General features: G+C 38.4%; 1 protein-coding gene across 5 annotated transcripts in view; it reads left to right on the top strand.

Annotated features, from left to right (window-relative positions):
- The window catches only part of LOC126427382 (uncharacterized), a 420537-nt gene that overhangs the window by 362373 nt on the left and 38296 nt on the right, over positions 1–19868 (top strand). For 4 of the 5 annotated variants that reach the window (XM_050089734.1, XM_050089737.1, XM_050089735.1 and 1 more), the window contains one exon: positions 15174–18709. The exons of the other annotated variant lie outside the window; for it this stretch is intronic. The gene's annotated coding sequence lies outside the window, so the exon portion shown is untranslated. Of the gene's footprint in view, positions 1–15173; positions 18710–19868 lie in introns of those variants that run through there. 5 annotated transcript variants of the gene reach the window in all.

Raw genomic sequence — 19868 nt, 5'->3', positions numbered from 1 at the left:
AGATCTTTACATAACACCGGTCCAGCCTCAATACACCTCTCAGAGGCAGTCCATAACTTATCCCCCACTAAAATTAACATACTCAGCAGCATATACAGAAATTACCAGAGACATATTGAGCTCTACAAAAACTTCAAAAAAGAGACAGCATTGGTCGTATATTTTTTACTATTGCAAAATCGATTTTCTGTCACTGAGTGACCATCTTCAGTGCTATATTGTATAACTTAAATTGGGATGCACTGTTGTCACTAAGCTTACGGCAATCACTTCCCTTTTCACAGCATACATACCTGTCTCAATACTTCGTACATTAGATAGGATTGCTCACCCCCACGTCTTTTTAGAACTTAACTTCTGTTACAAGAACATGCAAAAATTAAACAAGAAAAATGGTCTGCGATGTCATTCGGTGACAAAGTACAGTATACTCCACGGCTATTTCCAAATATAGCTGTAATTTTGAACAGTTTCATTTCTGAATTCAGTAATGGACGTGTACCCTTGAAAATATACACAGGGTGATTATAATTAAAGTTAAACTTTCAAACTACTGTAGAAATAACACCACTGGTCAGAATGACCTCAAATTGCAACAGAATGAATGAGGGGCAGCTTTATTATTTTAATATCATTTTCAATAGCACTTTTAATCACACTGTCATCAATGCGTGTAGTGTGGCCATCATAGATTAGGAGGATAGGTCTATGTGGACCACAAAATTTCAAAAAAGATTTTTCAAAATAATTTTGAAAAAATGTCTGACTCCATCAGTCCATTTACTGAAGCAGCATAGCAGGTTTCAGGAAAAGGAGGTTGTGGTGGTGGTGCCATCCAAGTGTCCCAGACATTCTTCCCCTTGAACACTATTAAGGCAGGCAGCTTGTCCCCATCTGCATTACCACCAAGCAACACAGTGGTAGCTTCCTTAGCAGGTCTCGCTGTGATTCTTGAAGAGGGAGAATTAGTTTTACCAACAACTTTGGTTTTTGTTGGGTCTAGAGGGAAACTAGTCTCATCGATATTAAATATCTGCTTTGGTTCGTTTTCAACGTCTTAAGTCTCTGAGTGTTTGTTTCAGAATATCAAAATCCCCCTCAATGATGAAAGGATCAGAGCCAGCTTTTTTTCGTGCATATTCAAGGGTGTCTGGCTTTTTTATAGACAGCTCGTGCCTTTTCTTGAACCCGAGGAACCAGTCTTCTTCAGGTATACAATTCTTGGACGGGTTTGGTGTTTTATTTCTTCATATGTACTTCCCAACCAATTCCAAAACTTCCTTCCTGCTTAGGCCCCACCCCCACTTTTCTAAAGTTGTCAGTCCATTTCCTAGTTGCTGCTCTTTTTCATATGGGATTGCTGTAGATCGTCTTTGAGAAACACTTTTAACACCACGAGAACCTTTCGTGTGTTTCTGAAGTGTTGATTAGGGTATTTGATATTTAGCACTAGCCTGATGTATTGTACAAATTCCTCTTTGTGTATCATCAATTGCACTGGAAAACTTCTTTTGTGTAGGAATTAGCACGGTTAGTCTTACTCTGGTAGTGCCTAACCATTTTGGCACTTTGTTTCACAGATAAAACTTGGCCTACCACACTAAGTCACAAATCTGAAATAAGATAGATAAGTTATGAAAGATTAGGTTTAGTGTTGAGGCACCAGTTATGGCTACATTAAGGGCAGTTTGAGATATATCACATTTTTAGTATAGGAAGAAAGTATACAAATTACTTCAAAAAATCGTGTCTATTGCTTCACAGTCTACACATTTCAACCATGTAAAAACAAATATTCTAAGTTGTATAACAAAAGGAGAAAAAAATTTTAAAAAATAAATGGCGCATTCCCCGATTTGGCCATGTTAACCCTACCTATGGCCAGTTGTTGCCCCCACTTATGGCCACTTCAAAAATGGTTCAAATGGCTCTGAGCACTATGGGACTTAACATCTATGGTCATCAGTCCCCTAGAACTTAGAACTACTTAAACCTAACTAACCTAAGGACAGCACACAACACCCAGCCATCACGAGGCAGAGAAAATCCCTGACCCCACTGGGAACCGAACCCGGGCGTGGGGAAGCGAGAACGCTACCGCACGACTACAAGATGCAGGCTTATGGCCACTTCATATTATAATAAAACTATGGCTGAAATAACTGTCAGTCCATGTGCCAGTAAGTAATTTGTGCTTTATACAAGTATATAAGACAACAGACAACAACCATACATCAAATAGGTAAGAGGTACAACAACTGAATGAACAGAAAAAAAGTCGTTAGGCAAAGTATTGCTCCAGTAATTACTTATATCAACTTCCAGACAAGTTTATTTCTCACGAGTATCAATGGAACCAGGAAACTTTGTTTTTAATGAACGTCCTTCTTGTGTCAAGACTGGATCTGGCAGTTTCCCTATAATATCTTCACCCATTATAGTCAAAACATCATTTTCAATGTATTTGAAACAATTTTTCTGAACATTAGAACTTTTTAGGCACTGAATTTCATATTCAGAATCAGAAAGCACTTTCAAAATTACAGATATATACTTAAAAATTGCAGGTCTTGTTCTTCTATTTCCTGTTAAACTAAATTTTACCAAAATAAAGTCCCCTACTTTCAAATTCTCACTCGAAGATAGTTTTCTGGTATTTCATCTTCATCTCCCTCTACATAGTCATCTAAACTGCTTCCACTGTCCGTCCATTCTTCTTCCTCGGAAGAACTTGTTGGCCTGTCACTTAACTCTTGTCTGTTTCTTGTTTTCCCCTTTTTTACATGAGATAATGCCAAGTGCTGCTCTTTGGACTTTAACTCCTTCAAAGCTTTTCTCTTCCTTTTTTCCTGCTTCTCTTTTTCCTTCAGTTTATGACGTTCCACCCACTTGTCACTAGTCACAACAGTGGGTGTGTGTTCTTTCTTTCTCTTTGTGCCTTGTTGTTTGGGTTCTGGCAAAGTGATGACACTTTCAAAAGCTGTTGCTAATGATTTTGGTGGTGTCACTTGGATACACACTGAAGATGGACTATGGTTGGATGTTGGAGTACCTGAATTATGTGAAATACTATTGGGGGTTGTTGATATATCTGCAGGAATAAAACTGTTGGTGGGTGTTGAAGGAATATCTGAATTTTGTAAAATGCTGCTGTGTGTTGAAGATATGTCAATATTATCAGCATTTTGAATGGATGAAGGATTAAGTCTGTTTGTTTTGTGAAAGATTCTCTGTTGGATTATCTTCAGAGGGAGGTGCTATGCTATCTGTAGTGGTAAATAAAAAAGAAAAAGAGAAGACAAGAAAATGTTGAAAATGTGGGATGAAATGGTGAATAAAAAAGGGGTTTTAAAATCATTAATGACCGTGAAAAAGGGAAAGAATGAAATGCAAATCGGACTTCGTATTACAGAAAAGCTATTGTTGGGGTGGTCCTTGTGGCGTTTCTGAGCAAAAGTCAAACCAATTTTTACTACAAAAATTATTTGAAAGAGAACAGAGAATAACAAAATGTGATTAACAGGGGGAAATGGCGTAGATAAGAGTTCATTACCAAGTTAATATGTCTTCTCTCGTGCGGCATCCAGGTCTTGTTCTCCAACAGTCTCCTGCTTCATTTCTGCATGAAAAAGTTGTAGCTGCTCCAAAATCTTGCAGTAAATTTCATCGTCCAGGAATTACTAATGCCTATGAATTAAAACCATCTTGATATTGAATGCAATGTATTTTACAGCTGCATCCATCCTCCAAAATTTCATACAAGCTTCCACAATGCAATATGTCTGCACATCAATAAGTTTTTACGTCTTAATCAGACCAAGACTAACGAATAAGTTTTTACGTCTTAATCAGACCAAGACTAACGAATAAGTTTTTACGTCTGAATTACACCAAGACCAGGGAATAAGTGAAGTTAAGCTTCTGCTCTCAAGAGACAAGAGCAGGTAGAAAACGAAGAGAGTTAAAATTTTTGTACCTTCATTTTCTTATAAATATTTCCTTTGCCGTCGAGCGCTCATACAGCTGTGACGGTATAATTTATATCTGAGGGAACAAGTGTAGCTCGGCGAAATTCAAAGTCCCGCTACATATCTGTCAGAATGTCATCAGTGTTACCACTAGCATCATACATTTCAACCTCATCAGCTATTTTTCTCCAGAACTTGAAAAGTAATAATGTTTCTTAATTTCCTTCCCACTCATGATTCCTTCTCTTGGCTGCTCTGAACTCATCTACAAGGACAGGGTCAATTTGCTTTTCTGTATATGAGAAGTGTCTGAAGCTCCTCATTTGTCTGAACTGTGGTTGAGGCTGGTATACTACGAACAACTATCTTGCTGTAATCTACATTGTTCACATTAAATGGAACCAGACTAGTTGCCCTGAAACTAGCACAGATATTTGCCACCATTTTAGGTTGTGTAATAATTTGTGACAGAACAGAAGGTACATCAGATTTTGAAATTTCAGTGCCATTATTTGCAAAACGCCATTTCTGAACAATCTTCTTCCACATTATTATTTACTTATTTTTTTCCATAGGTCCAAAGACAGCTACATCTAATGGTTGCAAGATGTGTGAAGAATTGGGATGGAGAACAACTAGAATGATCTGATTTTCCCTACAATATCTGCTCAAATGAAGTGTCAAATGAGAGTAGTGCCCATCTAAAAATATTACTACAGGCCGGGGAATTTCAGCTTCTTTCAAGAGGGGAATTTCAGTTTCTTTCAAGAACGGATCAAATAATTTGTTATATACTCAAAAAAACTTTCACATGTCATCCATCCATTTTCTGTTTTTCCAATGCCCCAGTTTGGAGGAGCTGCTTTCACCAATGATGCTGGATTCCTTGCATATTTGAACAGTCTTAAGGGAGGAGCAAATTTTCCAGTAGCATTCATTGCAAACTGTAGTAGCATTGTCTTTGTCAGAGTTACATGACTCATCATAAACATGATGACCACAAGGACCTATAATTGATTCCCCTTTAGATGCCAGAAAAAAAGAAGTTTCATCCATATTAAAAATTTATATTTTTGTATCAGTTTTTAGAAGTGGCCAAAACATGATGCATATGTCTCCACTTATAGCCACATGCATGGCCATAACACGGAACCAGGGCTAAATATGAATTGTTAATGGCCACATACTTTTGATAACATGTTTTTAGGCTGAGCCATATAAAACTTAAAAGAAATGAAAATATAATGTCTTATCTTACCTCTGAACAGATTAAGTTTCTTCTGATGTTTTATTTAAACATGTAAAATACAAAAAAAGATCATGTGTCGCTTAAAGAAAACTTCTGCAAAACCCAGCTTCAACACTGATCATTTCACAAAATGTTGTCACCAGACAAAAACAGACAAAAGAATGATTATATAGACACATGAATAGAGTCTTTCACAAAGTTTATAATAATCTATGGTAGAACTGGCTGGTATTCCAGAGTAGCTTAAAAATTATCCTTTGACATCAAGGTGGCCATAAGTGAGGTAGTAGCCAAAACTAGAGCCTTTACCCTACTCATGTGTAAATAATTTTTCTAAGAGAAATACATTCTAAACTTGCTGATGAGCCCTCAGTAGTCCAACCTCTCAATACATGGGCACACGTATGAAAAGACAACACAGAAATGAATTATCATGCTCAACATTGTTGTCACTCAAACAGTGCTTCACATACTGTACTGTAATTGAAATTGTGGCATTCTTTAAGTTCTGTGTCATATTTTATAAAAGGAAACGTGGTTTAAAAATATAGTAGACTAAAATTAAAGATAAAATATATCTCACACAAACTCAGTAGGCCTACAAATCCAGCACATCAGGTATTCTGGTATCCATATGTACAGGAAGGCCAGTTTAGTTGATCTAGTGTGATAGCAAAAACAAGGTTACAGCTTAAATAAATAAATCTGTTCTGGTAAGTTTGTTTGGGGCAAGTGTAACCCTCCTGGTTACACTTGCCCCCCATTGGAAAAAGTTGGGGTAAGTGTAACCATGCCTGGCATATCAAGAGCTTTATCAGTAGAGTAAAACGAATCTCATATTTGAAATTATCATGCAAAAGTTAGTTTGTAACAAAAAAATTGTGCAGTTATCTTTAAAACTGCAAAAATGACAGACCACCAAATTCTGAGCATGTCACTCACTCACAGAATGAAAATGTAGACATCAATTCAAGTCCAAAAATTAATTACTAATTTATGTCAGATCTGACAACTTATGGTTAAATACAACAAAGAAAGAAGTAAATTAACATGTATGATTGGTCAGAGGTAAAAATACAGCTTCTTTAAGGCACCATAAGCCGTGGTTACACTAACCCCATGGTTACACTTACCCCACTTCACCCCTAATTCAGGCACACTGAACTAACCATGATTGTTTAATTGCTTTTGTGGTTTAATGGACCCCAAAACATCTTCCCAATCATAGGTTAAAATATTAGCTGTCACGGGCCACTTCCATGCTTTCTATGATCTTTGCATGGAAGAAATCACCATTCTTCACTGTTGCATTTCATTATTTTTCCTGGGAAAAGTTCATTTTCATAAGAGAAAATCACAAATTCCCCACATTTCTTCTTCAAGGGTAATAGTTCCAGAAATCCCACCCTCATATACAACCAACTTAGTTGATTCTCCAACCGATTGCTGACTATTATCTTCTGAAATTGTTAGATAGTCTGTCATTTCATTGTCAAATGTTTCTTTCCTCTGTTCACTCCCTTTCCCAAGATCATCAGAATTGTAGCTTACTGCTTCATCAGTTTGTGTGCGCTCACTTTTATGGGCAACACAGTTGATACCCTAATCTTTCTTCTCTTGTTTAGTGTATTTCCACATGTAATACTGCTCCTTTTCTTCGTCAAAAACTCTCTGAAACTATTTTCTACGTCATTCTTCTCATTTCTGCCAGGAAGATGATGTAGCAGCTCACTGATATCAGCTCACTGATATCACATGGAAGAATGCCACACTTAAGAAATCCTGATTTCAAATTTTCTGCTGCATTGACAGATATTTCACCTAGTAATTCTTTCAAAAGGTGTGTAAAGTGTTGCTTTTGTAAAATTGCACTTTTCATTCCGGCTTAACTGTCTCCGTAGCGCCCTAAAATTTTCATCCAAGCAACTTTCAGTGGACGAAAGAATGCCACATCCAAAGGCTGTATCAGGCACGTACTATTTGGAGGTAAACAGACAAAATAAATGTCATTGTCTTTGCATAATGTCACCACCACATCTGTAATACGAGAAGACAAATTGTCATCTATGAGGACTTTTTTGCCTTTGAGCTTTTTCAATTTAGGGCGCATCAGACTTTCAAACCAGTCGGTAAATATACCAGCAGTAAACCATCCAATCTTGGAACTATTATACCTACAATTCTTTGGGCCACCTTCTTGCCAAGTTGACCACAAATACTGTGACCGGTAAACAACATATGGTGGTAGAAGTTCACCAGCACCTGATCCACTCACCATGACAGATATGCTGGCTTTGGATGCATTGCAGATTTTTTTAGGATATTTCATGCCTTGTTTAGTGATGATCCTTTTTGAACCTGGATCATCAGTGAGATTTCTCTCATCATAGTTCCAGATATTTTCTTGAGGTACACTGTCCAAAATCTGTTTTAAATTGTCTATATAATCAGAAAGAATTTCTTCTGTAATTGCTGCTCTTGCTCTTTTGATGTTAACAGTAAAACATACAGTTAATTCTGGGTTCCTCTTCAAAAATCTACTGACCCATTCCCTTCCTGGTATGTTGTTTATGAACTCTTTTTACCTTTCTCCCAGTGCTCTGAAGGAAGGATGCTATGATAGAACGTAGGTCCAACTCGTCTACAGGAAATCCAAACTCACTCATTGTGACAGCACAGTCAGCAAACGCTTTCTCCTCTTCATCAGTGAAGACAGTTGGCATACCTGGCTTCAAAGGATGGTGACCTTTTAACTTATTCATTATTGTACGCCTTGGTATTCGAAACTGTTTTTCTGCAGCCCTAGTTGACAAGACTCCATCCTTAACTGCTGTCAAACATGACTGTAGCACCTCCAAAGAATAGTCTGCATAATTGGAGGGGGGTTGGTTATTTTCTGGTGGGGATTAGACCTCCTAAAATTGTCACATTCTTGATTAAATGCAGTTTTCAGGCTACTGAAAAAGGCCACATCTAAAGGTTGTAGCTTGTGTGAGCAGTGAGGCGGCAGTGTTACCACTACTATTCTATTGTCAAGTTGTAGGCTTCTAGAGAGACATGTCTAGTGTGATTGTCTAAAATCAAGATAATGGTGTGGTCGTTAGAGGCTTTGGTAAAGTTAGCAAAATGTTTCAGCCACTTTGGGAAGAGCTCCTCAGTCATCCAACCATTCTTGCTACATTCGTAGCAGGGCCAGGTTTATTTTTTACATTTACAGTGACTGGCCTACCTTCCACAATACGTTTTAAGGTAGCTGCAAACAGCCGCCAGCGTAGCCAATCAAACTCTTCAAACAGGATAACATTGTGTATACGCCCATCATAACCGCCAAATCCGAATTCGGAACAATATGGCATGAATACATGTTGCTTACGGGAAATAACTTTCTCCACTAACGTAGACTTGCCGATATTGGTATCGCCGTACAAATATAGTTGCTTCTTTCTTACCGCCTTGGACCGAAAGGCCGCATTATACCATTGGACAACACGGCCCGCCCAGCCATTATACTTCAAATGGCACTCGGTAAATCCACGAACAACGCACTTCTTGGCCTGGAATGATTCAAAATACTTTTCTATAAATCGTACTCGCGACCAATTGTTCACTAAAAATGGATCTGTATAGTCTATAAACTGTGTACGTTCCGCCCACCTACGTAAACGTACATTAAATGACAGGGCGGATTCATTAACATTACAAATAGGGTCAGAATCCGATTTGGTAATATATGCTAAGGCCGTCTTCCTACTACGACACTTTTGCACGTCAAAGACCCCGTTAATACTTCCAAACATAAATTCCAAACCGGACCTAACATCGCTCAATAGCTTTCCTTCAGCAAGTTTAATATATGCATGCAGATGAGTACTGTTACCTTTGGCAAATAACTCCTCTGCCACACAATATTCCAAGAGATTCCAAATCGACAGCACAGTGTCGATAAAATGGCGTTTCCCTCCGACAGAAAAAGAATCGACTGTGATAAGGTATACTTCGCTACGCCTTTTATACCGGCCACGGCTGGGACTTGCGCAAGCATCTGGAACATGTCCAAGCCTGTCTGGCACGTCCGAACCTGCTGGCGGCCTTGAGGAGGTTACGTCATCGCGGAAACGCGGACGCGGCCCACAAGTAATACTAGGTGGGCTCGTGTCGCTTTCTACTGGGGCCCGAAGAATGGATGCACTCGCAGTGGATGGCCCTGGAGCTCCGAGTAGGTGCGCTGGCATGCGCGACAACGGCACCTCCCATCCGTCGTCAAACTGATGTTGTGCAGTCTCCGACGAACTCCTATTGTCCTCTGCACTAGTAGCACTGTTATGTTCGCTGGCTTGGGATGATTGTAGACCACGGGTTGCAGCTTCATAGCCATCTCTTGTGTATCCCAGAGCGGGACGCAGGTTGTACGCCATTCTGAAATATCGAGTACGTAATAGAGCCTTGCTAACAATTGCCACCGATAATGCAAGCAAAACTCGTATTTACATGTACAATGCCACCTGGTCTTCTCTGCTTCTAACTTGTGCACAAGCCTATATTTTGGTTTATCCTGACAAGGAGACCTCACTACCCGTGAGGCCATTTCATAGGATGGCCTTCTGCTGTGCGTCTGAGATGGGACTTGTGAGGTTTCACTTATAGAGGTTCTAATACAAATACCATAAAGGCCTATATCTTCCCTGCCGAAAGTCAAAATATCTGTTAGCACACCTTATACCATTTGGCATGAAAACATACTCTCTATATGCAAGCCTAAATTGTTCTAGCAGATCTTGCAGATTGGGCTTATAATACCACAGCTCTTCCAAGACAATTACTGCTGCAGAATAATTAATTATATTTCCATAGAACGTAATGGCCAACTCGTCGATGCGCTGCTCCGTAGTGGGTACGAGGAATGCAAGACGGAGATCATCAGGGTAGTTCCTTATGTGTTCCCAGTTTGCATAGAAAAACGCCAACGCAGACATAGACTGTAATAAAATAAACTTTATTCAGAACGTGACAGTTCCCTTACGCTTACAAAAAGTCATATACACTCGATTTCGTACATTAAATGTTACATATTTGACTTCACTCTGAACAATGTCATTCTTCTCCGGTTCATCACCAGCAACCTGTACACCTATATAATGAGGATTAGTTCCTTGAAATATTTTATTTTTACATTTACATTGATTTTCAAGATCAACCCATGACTTAACTTTACTAATATCAGCACTAGTCTCTGGTTTACTATACGTGACAAATTTATATGCAAGACGCCTACTATACTTCCTCCACGGTACTCCCGAGGACTTATCTGGTTTCAAACTAAATTGTCCAAGCTTATTAGTACAAGCAATCCTAACTCTTTCTAAGGCTCCTTGGTCTTCAAATATTTTTTTGTTAGCTCTTTCATCTAATGTTAGTCTTTCTATCCTTACATTAACTCTATAGATATACGTTACAATTTTATTAATAATAACAGCAGCATATTTATTAGAAAAAAACCTAAATTCATCAGATATATCATAATGTTTTAGTGTAGCCAGGTTCTTTGCAAGGTTGTCGCTCTTCTCTTGACTCCCCATTTTGCCATACTCAAATCTAACACCATCGGACTGCGTGTACTCCGTACGCCATTTACACATGCGGGCAAAGTATGGTCTACTAAGCATTGGACGACGGCGGCGTATCCAACGCCTCGTTCGAGCACGGCGATACCGGGTCCTCATCTTCATCCGACGATACATATAAGGCCTCCGTCTCCTCGTCCATGTCCGAATTGTCCGACGCCATCTCCTGTTTCACATTCAAACAATGCAGGATATGACAATCAGCATGAACGACACGAAGATGGGAAAGTAATGCTTCATCTCCAATATTAAACTCGTTCGACACGAATATAACAAGTCCACGATGTACAATGCCACCTGGTCTTCTCTGCTTCTAACTTGTGCACAAGCCTATATTTTGGTTTATCCTGACAAGGAGACCTCACTACCCGTGAGGCCATTTCATAGGATGGCCTTCGGCTGTGCGTCTGAGATGGGACTTGTGAGGTTTTACTTATAGAGGTTCTAATACAAATACCATAAAGGCCTATATCTTCCCTGCCGAAAGTCAAAATATCTGTTAGCACACCTTATACCATTTGGCATGAAAACATACTCTCTATATGCAAGCCTAAATTGTTCTAGCAGATCTTGCAGATTGGGCTTATAATACCACAGCTCTTCCAAGACAATTACTGCTGCAGAATAATTAATTCTATTTCCATAGAACGTAATGGCCAACTCGTCGATGCGCTGCTCCGTAGTGGGTACCGCCTTGGACCGAAAGGCCGCATTATACCATTGGACAACACGGCCCGCCCAGCCATTATACTTCAAATGGCACTCGGTAAATCCACGAACAACGCACTTCTTGGCCTGGAATGATTCAAAATACTTTTCTATAAATCGTACTCGCGACCAATTGTTCACTAAAAATGGATCTGTATAGTCTATAAACTGTGTACGTTCCGCCCACCTACGTAAACGTACATTAAATGACAGGGCGGATTCATTAACATTACAAATAGGGTCAGAATCCGATTTGGTAATATATGCTAAGGCCGTCTTCCTACTACAACACTTTTGCACGTCAAAGACCCCGTTAATACTTCCAAACATAAATTCCAAACCGGACCTAACATCGCTCAATAGCTTTCCTTCAGCAAGTTTAATATATGCATGCAGATGAGTACTGTTACCTTTGGCAAATAACTCCTCTGCCACACAATATTCCAAGAGATTCCAAATCGACAGCACAGTGTCGATAAAATGGCGTTTCCCTCCGACAGAAAAAGAATCGACTGTGATAAGGTATACTTCGCTACGCCTTTTATACCGGCCACGGCTGGGACTTGCGCAAGCATCTGGAACATGTCCAAGCCTGTCTGGCACGTCCGAACCTGCTGGCGGCCTGCTGAAAATAATTGACACATTTTTTGGCATAGTATCTTTGAAATAAAATCTGTTATCAATTATGTATCACAAAAAGGCTATGATACAAGGTGTATATTGGCACTGTTTACATTCCTTGAAAATTTTAAGTCTTTATCCCTAAATAGTTTAGCAGAAAATGTTTCTTATATGACAAAAAAAGTGAACTTGTGGAAAACGAGTTTCAAAGTTTCACTAACATTTTAGTGGAGTCCAGCACCATAAGAGCGGTTTTCACTGTCACTAGACATCTCATCTAGCCTTCTTTTCACACCTTTCATTCTTTGTCTGGCTTGCCTCTCACACTCCTTTTCTTTTCTTTTCTTTCCTTTCAGCATCCCGTTCCCTCTCATTGTCTATTGACATCATTGCACTCACCATGTACTTTCCGGGCCACACATCCAACTTCTGCAGCGCGTTGCACTTTATAATGTTACCTTTGTTGTACGTAGCAGTGGCATCATAGACTCCAAAATGAAGAGTGTGAATTTCCACAAACACATTTTTTGGGATTCTGGTCCAAATTACATTATTCACACTCTCATTTTGATTTTGTGTACGTCCATGGAGACATTTCTTCAAAAGTTCAGTTGCAGAAAGATCTCTGAAAATTGGTTTTATAGCCTTCATGACAGTTTCTGGTAGACTGTGATGATGCTTGTATACACATTCAGATCCGTGATATTTGTTGTACCTGCACCAGGAATTGGGTCCCTGTGGGCATAGTCCATGTAGTGGTTCCTCGTCAGTTGGTAAGGTGTGGTAGTAAAGTGCCATTACAGCCTTTTCCATTGCATCAACACTGTGAGTATTTGACTTATTACCAGTCCATAGTCTCTCTGCAATCTGTTGATTACCTCGTCTGTCAATCTTTTAGCTCCACCCAAAGGTTTTCCATCACTGAGTACTTGGCCTTTCATTGTGGTCTTCAGTCGACACAGCCTTGTTCCCATGTATTTCTGAACGTGACCTATGCACTCCTGTTTAGTAATGGTAACATCATTTCCATAAGGTTTCAGCTCAGGTTTCAGCAGCAAAAGACTTCGAATCACCGTCACCCAGGAACTGTAGGTATCTGACCTTGTACCACACAAGAGAGCGACTGAAAATGTCTTCCACACCGGAAACTTCCATGGCCCCACTAGACCCACTGTAATTCCTTCGACAGTTTTCTGCATGCTCATCCCTCACTCTTTTAGGACACCTACAGTGTTTGGATTTAATTACAACACCTGTAACATTTGTAGTATCAGCACTTGTTGCAGTTATTACCCCATTATGTGAAGTGTGCCCACGCTTCTGCCACGTACCATCTAGTGCGACAATCAGGTCCCGAGGATTCTGAACATGTGGAATTTCTTCATTCACCGCCATAGCCTCCTCCACTGCTTCTTTCGTGGATTCTTGGGCAATATCTTCAACAAAGGATGCAACAACCGAGTTATATTTTGAGAATTTCGTTGGTGGTGGTGGTAGATTCATTACACCACAAAACATTTGACCAGCAGAGTATCCCCTGATTGACCTTAGAGCATAAACAAATATCATATTTACACCATAGTACTCGCTTTTCTCACTATCAGTTTCACCTTTGCCTATTTCTACATATTCAGAGTTCCAAAATGAAACACTGTAATGATAACTAGTACAATGGAGACAGATTTCTGCTGCTAGTCCTATGTGTCGCTTGACATTTACTGACATACTCAGTTTGCAACATTCCTTACACAGTACTGAACTCTGTCACCTTTGAGAGCAATGAAATGTTAATTATTTCATTCACATTATCCTCACTACAGTTCTCCAATAAACTGCTGTATTTTTCAGTTGATCCATGCGACTTCTTGCTTGTGCTAAAGACAGTAGCAGATTTCACTTCATGAATAACCTTCCTCTTGTAAACTCTGTTACTAAATCGAGGCATATTTGATAAGTTCCAGTTACGCAATAGAAATAAAACACAAATCGTGCAATAACCACCAAATGCTCAATGTAAACAACAGTATCCAAAGACTACAATACACAGACAAAACAATTGCCTATCAAATCGTGTTGCCAACATAATATAAAGTCTTTGGAAAGACCGGAAGTTTTGAAAAACGATGTTTTCAGTGAACATGTATTCATGGAAATTCAATGTCGCGACATGCCCTCTACAGCACATTATTGAAAATAATATTTTCAATATTTGGAGTTGAGCTACGAGTAAGATTAATATGTCATTTTAAAGAGGAAGATCTGTAGTATTTTATTTTACAAGAAACTGAAAACCCAAAATTTCATCATTTTTAGGTTCCGGGTTCTTTTAACAGAGCATAAGAGACTTGAATATTTGACAAAGAGAAGGTAACTTCACAGTACGAACATGAAATAATTTAATTACCTCACCTTGAATACTCGTCGTTGCTTGCTCGTTGTGTAGGGGTAACGTCTAGATTTGCTGTAATTGTTACTACAATGGGTCCTTGGGTTTGTAATATGCTACGTAAAAACTGATACTGTTTAAACCTTTCCATATTATATATTTTCGTAATATCATATTCATAAAAATCGGTAGTTCACCAATATAAGCCTTTCCAACATAAGTTGTCGTCTCAGAAATGTTCAGCAATACTACCTTTCTCAAAATCGTCCGTTTCTCACGAGTTCTCAAGACTCACTGTCTTTTATACTCACCAAAACGTGACTATCCCTTAGCCTCGCCCAGTAAACTGTTTCTGCATTAACAATCAAAGACCTTGTAAAGCACTCAGGTTTGCCAACATGAATTTAGCATAGATATTTTATACATCACACATATACACTTATGAAAACAGTACGAAAATTGAATAGAGTTCTCAAATAGTTCTTCAGCAATACATAATATGATTGTCTTGCAAATTATTAGTTTTTATAATGAAATGATAATATTTAAATTTATGTTGACATAATTAAAATGATTGTAATTTTATATTAATATAATTGTTTTTACATGTCGATTCACAGCACAGCACCGCATAGCTCGCCCGCCGATGGTATCGATAGTTTCAGTAGTCCGTTACATTACATGGTGCACAAACAAGGTGATAAAAGATTACATAACTTTGTACGTAGGTGTGATGCTGAAGCGAAGTGTCCTGGCTGACTGCACCTGATGAAATGGGCTGAAACTGGAGCGGAGCCTGTAGAGCTCTCCCGCTCCGTCTAGAGTGCGCTGTCATCGGTGACTCCTAGTGCCAGCTTGAGATACTATTCTGTGGCATCGTTGCTATCGATACCACAACAGGAACAGCAACTAAACTTTAATGAGACTTCAGGAGCACTGTCAGTAAGTGACATGTCACTTTCTTTAGCAGAAAATACTTTGCTTGGAGTCTGAGTCTCATCCAACTTGAAAATCCTTGTTTCATCACTAAATGTTGAATTAGGATTCAAAATATTCTTCAGGTTAGTGAAGAATATTCCAACATCCGTTTTATTGAACGAGATGGTCCTTAATAAACTGCAAGCCTCTGGATGGATGTTGGAGACTAAGTGTTGGATCGCATTCCCTGAAAGTATTGAGCCAATCTATTCCATCTATGTTTTTATCTTGTAACTTTCTATGCTGAGCCATTTGGAATGCCAGATGCCTTCCTTCTTCACTGTCAAGACCGTAAAACATTTGGGCTCATTCCATTATCATACGAACAATGGTTTTGTTCATCAGAGTAAATTGGCTGGCAATCATATTTTGGATGCAGATGAACATCTGTCATTCTTAACATTCCTAGAACATATTGAAATATAAATTGTGTAATTTTAAGTTATTTGCTGTTTCTTCATAAAGTGCTGATTTTGTTAAAACAAATGCTCAGAGCAAGTTTTGCTTGAAAAGAGTCCCATAATTGACAATCTTAACAGCAGTTGTTTTGCGAAGACTAGTTCCAGGAACCAATTAAAAAAGCAGCCCTCATATTATCTTCAGTAAAGTGAGCTATCTTAGTTTTTCGTGCTCTTTTTACAGACAATGTCGACAATATGCAACTTAATATCTTTATTTAAGACCACTAGCTTATATTCTCTTCTCATTTGTTTGCACATATACTCATGTTCAGAAAAAAACAGAACACATTGAACAACTAGAGATAGGACATTCATATTCACAGGACATGTAAATTACTATGCCATGCAGAAATAATTAGCATTTCAGTCACCTTTACAAAACATTGTCTTCACATTCGATTTCACCTGCCTAGCCTGTTTTAGATGAATTGAGCCTGTTAACTTCCATTGAGTTGACTGTTTACTTTCTGGATCGTATCCATAGCACCACGACTCATCATCTGTGATGATTTTGTTGAAAAAAAAAAAAAAAAATGGACTGTCTTCAAATGAGTCCATCTTGTGAGAGGCTCAAACACGATAATTCCATTGATCTCCAGAGAGAAGTCTCGACATGAACTTTGCAGCCACTCATTGCATCTCAGAATTGAGCTCCAGGACAACCCGGATAAGTGCTAGAGTTGTTAGATGGTACTGCCTGTGTCTGTCCTTGTCGATTAGACCACAGATTTTGCCGACATTGTCCTTGCATCAAGCAGTTGCAGGGGTAACAGAATGGGGCTAATCTTCAATGGCCATTTCCCTCTCTTTAAACTGAGAAAATCATTCATACATTTGAGTTTCACTAAGAGCGTGTTTTTTGTAGGTTATTTGCAGCGTCACAAAATTTTCTGCTGCGCTCTTGCCAAGTAAAAAACAAAATTCATAAGAAGTAGCCATTTTCTCATGTTGCATCTGTACTGTACACACTCTGCCAGAACTGCTAGAGAAACCACACTACTTGCTGGCTATCACAGTACAATCAACCTGAAATTTATTACATGAAATTAGAATAGATTCTTCATATAAGTACCAATCTCAGCAACTACATCTAAACGTTTACAGAACATAACATATACTTTCAGTTTCATATGACCAATTAATGTTTTAATAACAAATCTATTAGTTGAGATAGAAGATGGTTCAAACTCGGACAAAGCAATACGAACAATAGGTTGTTTTGCAGTACTAAAATAAAAAGGCTCACATTTACAACTATCGTCCCAATTACTTTTGGAACCAAAGAAATAAATTTAAGGGGCACTGAGTCCAGGGACAATTTCACACATTAATTTACAGATTAAAAATTAATCTTGTGCATTAATAAAAAATGCCAGATTACATCTGAGTTAATTAGGATACGGTCACCAAAAGCCTTTGCATTTGAGCACGTTTGTCAGTGTTCTGTACATTTCTCCATGTATGTGATAGACCAGTGCCACTGTGACAAGTAACCCATTCTTCTAGTTAGCTGAAAAGGTTTTCAGTTGTTTACGTAACCTCTTGTACAGAATCTTTATTGTAAATGAGGAATTTTTGGCATTTCGTTCACAAAGCTTGGGGACAGTTTAAGGAAAAGGTTACTGTGTTAGATATCGGTCACTTACAACATGCTATCTCCATTCTGGCCACATTGTTCAGTTCCGTGGAGCCCCACATTCCCCTCGGCTGACCTTGAATAGAGCACATGCAATCTTTGACTTGCCCGCTATAAATACAAACAGCAAACTTTATAGCAGTATGAACATTAAATGAGGTTGCTTTGGCTTTTGGAGGAAGATAGGGGCTGCAGTAGCCAAAGAAACTTAAGAATTCAGTCTTGGACACATTTTGATCAATTTAGTCAAATTGGGGGCTCTGAGATAAACTCCCAAAGCTGTGATTTCTTAATCTTATTTAATACTTTGATTCTTACATTGTTGATGCAGAAAGTATGCTATAATGTTTTTTCACTTATACCATGCATGACTAATGCATGATTTATACAACATTAATTAAAACTAAAACTTTCAGCCCTTCCAGTTTGTGTATTGAACACTAATACAGATGAGTAACAATTTAAATAAGATTAATACATGACATCGTGGTTATGTGTCAAAAGGCCTATCTATTACGCAAGAAAAAAGTCTTATATTTGAGGACGGTATACTATCAATGGATGAATTACTTAAGGAAAAAAAGAAAAAAAAGAAAATGAAGCACTGCAGACCTACAAAGACAATGCTTGTTAACAGGATATGTTAGTGTTAAATTATATCCGTCAATTACAAAAGCAGTCTTTGTTTGAGAAAGTTAACAACTAAATAGTAATATGCATAATGCTCAGCATTACAGGTACATGCTAATGCAGAAGTTAAAGAGCTGTTGCATACTATGAAGTGTTGTTTCTGAAATATTATTACTATTGCATTAAGATTGTTTTAAGAATAAATTCCACAGTACACTGTAAAGTTCTCATGTATCTGCAACCTTATTGGAAACATACAAATCTTATAAATGTGGCAACTGAATAAAGTTACTAAATGTAAGTGTGAACTGTCCCAAAACTTATAAAAATCATTCTCAACTTTTTATAGCAAATATCTGTTATTTAAGACACTTGAAATGATTGTATTAATATGATCTGGTGTGTATATGTTAAAATACATGAAAATAAACATTTTCTGTATTATTGTTCATATATTTTGTTATAACTGTTTTTCATCAGTATTTTACCACTTGCATATTATAAATTAGATAATGGAAAATCCAGGCTGGAATGTAAAAATATTATGAAAAGGATAGTTGCTACTCACCATATAACGGAGATGCTGAGTAGCAGATAAGCACAACAAATAGACTGTCAGAAAGTGACCTTTCGGCCAACAAGGCCTTTGTTTATCTGAATCTCTTGGAGGGAATGAAGGCAACAATGCAGTTCATAGTGTTTGCAAGGAACTGTTATCTTATGAAGACCTTTACTTCGGCTACCTTCAAATATGTGAACAATTCAAAATATTTTGTTGTTGGTGACAGCAAAAATATAAAAATTAAAAAAAACTTTTTTTGGGGAGGAGGTTTCTGCGAAACAGCCCATGGTGCCTCACTAGGTCCTATCAAGCCCACTGTAGACCACATCAATGTCCAAAAGAACTATTTGCCTAAGCTGGAGGAAGTGTGTAATATTCATACTTTGACCTCGTACTGTAGGATACAGTTTTGTTAGTGGTGGGCGTATAAGACATCCTGTGGAACATACTAAATGCATTCTCTGAAAACAACCCAGAATAGATGGTTAGAAACTCCGCTCATAATGGAAATACATTGGATCTAATGGCAACAAATAGACCAGAACTCTTTGAGGATGTCCCCATCGGACATGGTATCAGCGATCATGACCCAGTTGTGGCCACAATGATTACCGGAGTACAAAGGACTGCTAACACAAGCAAAAAGGTGTGTGCTCAAAAACTAGATAAAAAATCAGTACTGTATACCTCAATTAGGAACTTGAAATGTTCAGCACAGAGCAGAAACATATAGAGGAACCACGCCTCAAGGTTAAAAGAAAAGTTGAGCATGCACTGGATAGGTACGTACCCAGTAGAACAGTTCATAATGGGAAGGAATCTTCACACAGTCTCTGTAGGGAAACTTCAAAAGAAACAAACTACTGTATAATCATGTAAAACAAAGTGTAGGGCTACAGATGAAGAGATGCTGGATGAAGTGCATTTGGTTGTTGAGGGCAATGCATGCCGCCATCAGTGATCACTATAGCAGAATGTTGTCAAATGATGTTCCACGGCACACAAAGAAATTCTAATCATACATAAAGACTGTTAGTGGCACCAAAAC

The sequence above is a fragment of the Schistocerca serialis genome, chromosome 11 (assembly GCF_023864345.2).
Source record: "Schistocerca serialis cubense isolate TAMUIC-IGC-003099 chromosome 11, iqSchSeri2.2, whole genome shotgun sequence".
Lineage (NCBI taxonomy): Eukaryota > Metazoa > Arthropoda > Insecta > Orthoptera > Acrididae > Schistocerca > Schistocerca serialis.
The sequence above is the reverse complement of the archived record's forward strand: the minus strand, read 5'-3'. Positions and strand labels throughout refer to the sequence as shown.